Source organism: Pongo abelii, chromosome 8 (assembly GCF_028885655.2).
Source record: "Pongo abelii isolate AG06213 chromosome 8, NHGRI_mPonAbe1-v2.0_pri, whole genome shotgun sequence".
NCBI lineage: Eukaryota > Metazoa > Chordata > Mammalia > Primates > Hominidae > Pongo > Pongo abelii.
The window spans coordinates 52,251,881-52,258,694 of NC_071993.2; the positions used below are offsets into that span (position 1 = coordinate 52,251,881).

The window sequence follows — 6,814 nt, forward strand, 5'->3', positions numbered from 1 at the left end:
CTTATAAATCACAAGATTTCACAGGAGATGCAGCCCTGGATCAGATACTCACTAACACCTCTCGTCTTCCCTTGAGTGCTGAGAAAGGGATGCTGGAGACTGGGAAACATTTTGCCATTTGCAATCTTAGGAGATCTTTGTAAAGATTTCTCCCTCTGGATGGTTTTGACCAGGGCATTGCCAAATTCCATGTCCCAAGAGTCTTGGTTTCTGGATCCTCCTGAGACTTTGAGTTTCCCATGAGGCCACAGCTGCAAGGGAGGCTGAGCCAAGTGGCCATAACAACCAGGCAGAGTAGCGGGCAGAAGCAGGGGCAGGGTGCAAGCCTCTCCTCCCCAGGAGAGGAACTTCCCTGTGCCAAGGGGAATGAAGGGACCCGGGGATGCGTGGCCGACCCAGTGCCCTACCTCTTTTCATTGTCCAGGTTCCCCACAGACCCCTTCATCAGCGGGCTTACTGTTCACTTCAAGGTCATGACATCAGCTGTGTGATGCGGGGACAGAAATCCCTGGCATGGCCTCTATGTCATCCCTCTGCAGACAGAGGACTCAGGCTTGGCCATGATGCTGCAGTCACCATGGATATAGACCCTGGCCCATTTGACTCAAGAACACATACATAACTGGAACCAAGAGGCTGGGTTAATCCCCTCAAGGCCCTGGCCACTTGGAAGACCCTAAGCCTCCTTCCAGGTGGCCATGCTAAGCAAACCCACTTGCAGCCACCCTTCCAGATGCGTTCTACATCATCCAGCTATGAAAACCACCTGCTCCCATCACTTTCACACTCATGCCTTCCCCTAAGCTCAAGGGGCCCTGGCCCAAGCTTCCTTTAGAACCGGGAAGGAGGTTCTGGCCCTCTTGAAAATCATCCTTTTCAAACAGAAGGCATTTATCTTGGCAAAGCTTAAAAGACAAAAAGCCTGTAATCCCAACACTGTGGGAGGCCGAGACGGGCAGATCACCTGAGGTCAGGAGTTCGAGACCAGCCTGGCCAACACGGTGAAACCCTGTCTGCACTAAAAATACAAAAATCAGCTGGGCATGGTGTCAGTCACCTGTAATCCCAGCTACTTGGGAGGCTGAGACAGGAGAATTCCTTGAACCTAGGAGGCGGAGGTTGCAGTGAGCCGAGATCGCACCACTGCCCTCTAGCCAAGGCAACAAAGAGTGAAACTCCATCAAAAAACAAACAAACAAACAAACAAACAAACAAAATGAAGAGATGACAGCTGAACTCTAGGGCCCATCCCACAGACAATACCCAGAAACCTCCTCCCCACAACTCCTACACACCTGCCTTCCAGCAGCCGGGCCTTTTCTCCATGGGATTTGCCTACAAGACTTCTCTCCTGCTTTATCTCAAGTGGATTTGTCAGGAGGGTAATGTCACCATCCCTCCACTAAATTCATCTCAACAACATTTACTGAGTGCCAAGTGTGTCCTGAACATGGCTCAGTGTTCACATGCACTGTCTTGATTTAACCACACATGCTTATCACCTAAGGGAGGAACATTGCAGTATTTCATCAATATAAATACACACATCTTGATTTTTCACATTTTCATGTACCTGAAATTTAGGTGGGTCTTCTAATCACAACTGTGACATGGCTGTCCTGCCTGGTCTCATACAGACTCAGCCACAGCGGTTCATAGCATTGTGACATCAATTAAGATTTGGGCATGGTGATTTCACATGTGCAGTATAGGTGCTATTTTAAATGTCTTCAGAAAGATTCAATTCAATTCAGCTTTGAATTGAAAAGCTAGTGTGCATGCAAGAAGGCTGGGAACAAAGCAGCAGAATGCCTGTGTGATGCTGGCGAGACAGACACATATTCATCCCTGCAGGGAGGTCCACAATCCAGGTTTTCTTGCAAAGCAACAACCAAGTACTTAAAAACTTAAAACAGGACTTAAAAACGGGACTTAAAAACCATCCCAGGCTGGACCCAGTGGCTCACAACTGTAATCCCACAGCTTTTGGAGGCCAAGGCAGGAGGATTACTGAAGCCCAGGAGTTCGATACCAGCCTGGACAACATGGTGAGACCACCATCTCTACAAAAAAAAAAAAAAAAAACTTGAAAATTACCTGGACATGGTTACCTGTGTCTGTAGTCCCAGCTACCCAGGACGCTGAGGTGGGAGGATCGTTTGAGTCTAGGGGTTCCAGGCTGAAGAAAGCTAGGATTGTGCCATTGCATTCCAGCTTGAGCAACAATGAGACCCCATCTCAAAAAAACAAAACAAAACATCCCCAGGATGAGTGGACACGCTTGCAAGAAATGCTTCACTTCCTGTGCTCCTCAATCAGGGGCCACCAAATGTTTTGTGCAAAGGGCCAGGTAGGGAATATTTTTGGTTTGTAAGCTATACAGGCTCAGCTGCAACCACTTAACTCTGTCATCAGGGCCTGAAAGCAGTCATAGGATTGTAACTGTGTTCCAACAAAACTTTATTTGCAAAAGCAAGGGAAGGACCACATTTGGCTCATGGGTGATAGTTTGTTGTCCCTTTCTTTTGATGGAACAGAAAACAATGTGTGGAAAAATGAGGGCACTGATGATTTTAAGTCAAAAGTGTTACAGAAAATGAACTTTGAACTAAAAAAAGTTCTAAGAATATCTTATTTCAATGATATTTTATGCATGTGTACTTAAAAAAAGTGATGTATGATTAAAAAACAAAACAAGGGGAGTGCCATCAGCAACGGCCCCAAAGGCCGCTGGGCTCCTTGCTGGGTTGTGTATTCAGCAGCCCCAGCACGGTGCATCAGTTGAGCACAGCTGGGACTCCTCACAACATGTGTGTCCCAGGCTGGCATGGAGACGCAGCACTGATGTTGCTGCCAGGGGCTGCTGATGGCAGTGGCGCTGGTGCTGGGTGGCTGCTACGGGTGAGGGAGTGTCGAGGAGGAGCACAGTAGTGTACATGATGTGAGCCAGGGCTCCCACGTGGCCGCCTTTGAATGGGCCAATGTCCAGGACCAGTACATGATTGCAATCTGCATCCTTGTGGTCAGCCTGGCCAAGTTTGGTTCTACCTGTCCCACAAGGCACCACCGTGGTCCCTGAGAGCACCCTTGCTCATCATCCTGGGCCTGGTGCTGGGCAGCATCATATGGGTGGCCGACCACATAGCGACTTCATGCTGACGTCCCCCATCAAGCTAGATGCCGGCTACTTCATGCCCAACCAGCTCTTCTTTGGCAACCTGGGCACCATCCTGCTGTACCAGGTCATCAGCACCATGTGCAATGCAGCCACCACCATCCTGTCCCTCTATGGCATCTTCCTTAGCCGGCTCATGGGCAACCTGCAGATAGGGCTGCTGGACTTCCTCCTGTTCGGCAGCCTGATCACCACTGTGGACCCAGCAGCCATCCTGGTTGGGTTTGAGGAGGTTCATGTCAATGAGGTCCTGTTCATCATCATCTTCAGGGAGTTGCTACTGAATGACTCTGTACAATGTGTTTCAATCTTTTATGACACTGGGTGATGACAACGTGACCAGCGTGGACCATGCCAAAGGTGTAGTGTCCTTTGTGGTGAGCCTGGGGGGCATGACTGTGGGGTGGTCTTTGCCTTCCTGCTGTCACTGGTGACCCACTTCACCAAGCATGTGCACATCATCCAGTCTGGTTTTGCATTAGTCATCTCCTACCAGTCCGTAGGACGTCTGAGAAGCTGTTGCTGTCGGCCATCCTGGCCATCATCTTCTGTGGCATCTGCTGTCATAAGTACATGAAGGCCAACATCTCAGAGCAGTCGGCCACCACCATGCACTACACCGTGAAGATGCTGGCCAGTGGCACCTATACCATCTTCATATCCCTGAGCATCTTGGCCATGAACCTGCTCATCTGGACGTGGACTATGGCCTTCATCCTCCTGCACTGGCCTTCACCTTCATGTACTGAGCCATGGTGTCATCCAGTCCTGGCTCCTGTATTGCTACGAGTTGATGCAGCTGGAGATCATAGACCAGGTGGTCATGTCCTATAGAGGCCTGCATGGGGCCATGGCCTTCATCCTGGTCATGCTTCTGGACAGAAACAAGGTCAAGGAGAAGAACCTGTTTGTCGGCACCACCTATACAGGCTCTTCTTCACAGTCTTCTTCATCATCTTCTTCACGGTCATTTTCCGGGGCCTGACCATCAAGCCCCTGGTGCAGTGGCTGAAGGTGAAGAGGAGTGAGCACCAGGAGCCCAAGCTCCATGAGAAGCTGCACCACCATGTTTTCAACCACATCCTCTTGGCCATCAAGGACATATCCAGGCATATCAGGAACAACTATCTCAGAGAGACGTGGTCCCACTTTGACAGGAAGTTCCTCAGTGGAGTCCTCATGAGAATGCTGGCCCAGAAGTCTCCATATGGGATCCTCAATGTCTTCCATGAGCTGAACCTGAAGGATGCCATCAGTTAAGCCACCAAGGGAGAGTGCCTAAGGTCCGTGGCCTTCATCAGCTCCCCAAGTACTGATGACGTCGTCAACATGGACTTCACGCCATGATCGTCCACCACAGTGGCCTCTGTCTCTTACCTTCTGAGGGAGAACACCAGTGCCGTCTGTCTGGACGTTCAGTTCCTGGAGCAGCGTGGCAGAGCATTCCGTACAGGGAGGACCCCGTCACGCATCACATGCTGCAGCAGTACCTGTGCAAGCCCGAGAAGGAGTACAGGCATCGCTACAGCCACACCAACTGAGGACAAGAAGCAGGACCGGGAAATCTTCCACAGGTCCATGAGGAAGCACCTGGAGTCCTTCACGTTGAGCAAGCTCGGGATCAACCAGAACAAGAAGGCAGCCAAGCTGTACAAGCCAAAGAGCGCCCAGAAGCGGTAAAACAGCAGCATCCCCAATAGGAAGCTGCCCAGGTAGAGCCCCGTGCACAATTTCACCATTCAGGAGAAAGACTTGCAAATTTCAGACACGGAGGAGGCCCCCAACTATGATGCTGAGGAGACAAGGGAGGGGGTGGTGTCCGGGCGAGTACTGGGACCCCAGCCTCATCGCCAGAGTGCCACCCTGGCTGTCTCCTGGGGAGATGGTGGTGCCCTCACAGAGGGCCTGCGTGCAGATCCCCCACTCTCCTGGCACTTTCCGCTGCCTGACGCCCTTGCAGCTCAGCTACAAGTCGGTGGACCTATTCCTGCAGGCAGATGGCCCCAAGGAGCGACCCCAGGCTGCCTTCCCCTAGTGCACGCCATGTGACACCGGCTCTGACATGCTCCTGACCGGACGCTTGTCCCCATGGGCCGCCCACTGCGGCCTCCGAGAAGCTCCTGGGCGCCCCCACCCGACCCGCGCCTAGGGGTTCAGAACTCCCAAAGTTCTGCGCCTACTCCAGCAGAGCTGCACTAACGCGAACCCGCGAACCCGGGCCAGGGCCTGGGCCTGAGTGGCCATACTGCGCTGCTGAAGCTGGCATTGCTGCCGCCCTTGTGCCAAGCACTGCGCACGTCCTGGGGGCGGGAGAGACGCTGCTGTGACACTAGGCCGGGAAATGCTGGTGTTCCAAGGCTTGAAGCTGGCTTCCATTGGAATCGCTGCCAGGGAAACCGAGGCCCGCACAAAATAAATTTACAAAAGTGAGCCCTAGGCAAGACTCCAGGCCCCTCCCAGCCCTGCGCCTCTCCCTGCTGACGGTGGGGTGAGTCCAGAGTTCCAGGACTCAGGGCCTGACCCTGGAGGGTGGCAAGTGGGAGGAGTAAAGAGAGAGTGGTAAAGGGGGGAGAAAACAGGGGGCGAGCAAGAGGGAGAGAAGGTTTTGTGAAAAGACAGTGGGGAGAAAAGTTTTTGGGTAGATGGAGCGGGAAAAGAGGGTGGCGAGCAGGAGGCATAAAAGACGGTGGGGAAAAGAGTGGGGGAAAAGGATTTGGGTAGATGGAGGGAGAAAAGGTGATAAGCAGGAGGTGGGAAGGAGGGTTAGGAAAACAACGATGGAAAAATAGTTTTGGGGTAGATGGAGGGTGAAAAAAAGGTGGCATGTGGGAGAGGCGTGGGAGTGGGGAAAAAGAGGATGGTGAGCAGGAGCAGGGAGAAGGCTTTGTGAAAAGATGGTGGGGGGGAAAGACAGTGAGGAAAAAATGTTTTTGGGTAGATGGAGAGGGAAAAGAGGGTAGTGAGCAGCAGGGGTCAAAAGAGAGTGGTGAGTAAGGGAGACAAGGTTTTCCGAAAAGACCGTGGGGGAAAATGTTTTTGGGTAGTTGGAGGGGGAAAAGAGGGTGACAAGTGGGAGAATGAAAAAGAGGGTGGCGAGCGGGAGGGAGAAAAGGTTTTGCGAAAAGACAGAGGGCAGAAAAGAAAGACGGTGCAGAAAGAAAAACAGTGGGTAAAAAGCTTTTGGGTGGATGAAGGGGGGGAAAAGAAGGTGGCAAGTGGGAGGAGAAAAGAGGGTGGCAAGAGGGAGGAAGGAAAGAGGACTGGGAAAAAGACGATGGTGAAAATAGTTTTGGGGTAGATGGAGGGCAAAAAGAGGGTGGCAAGCAGAATAGAGGAAAGAAGAGGGCAAGCAGGAAGGGGAAAGGGCTTTGTGAAAAGACGGTAGTATTGTCTTATGTGGTTTTACACATATAAAATATATTTCTGTTCCTTTCCTTCTGAAAATTTTTAAATAGTCACAGTAAGTCTACTAGTACTATAAGAAATGAATCTGGCAGGGCACAAGGGCTCACACTTGTAATCCCAGCACTTTGGGAGGCCAAGGCAGGTGGATCACCTGAGGTCAGAAGTTCGAGACCGGCCTGGCCAACATGGTAAAATCCCGTCTCTACTAAAAATACAACAAGTAGCCAGGCATGG

At 51.5% G+C, this 6,814-nt stretch overlaps 1 pseudogene; it reads left to right on the plus strand.

Annotated features, from left to right (window-relative positions):
• Nucleotides 1–239: 239 nt before the first annotated feature.
• On the plus strand, nucleotides 240–5,225 carry LOC103891629 (sodium/hydrogen exchanger 3-like; annotated as a pseudogene).
• Nucleotides 5,226–6,814: the final 1,589 nt, after the last annotated feature.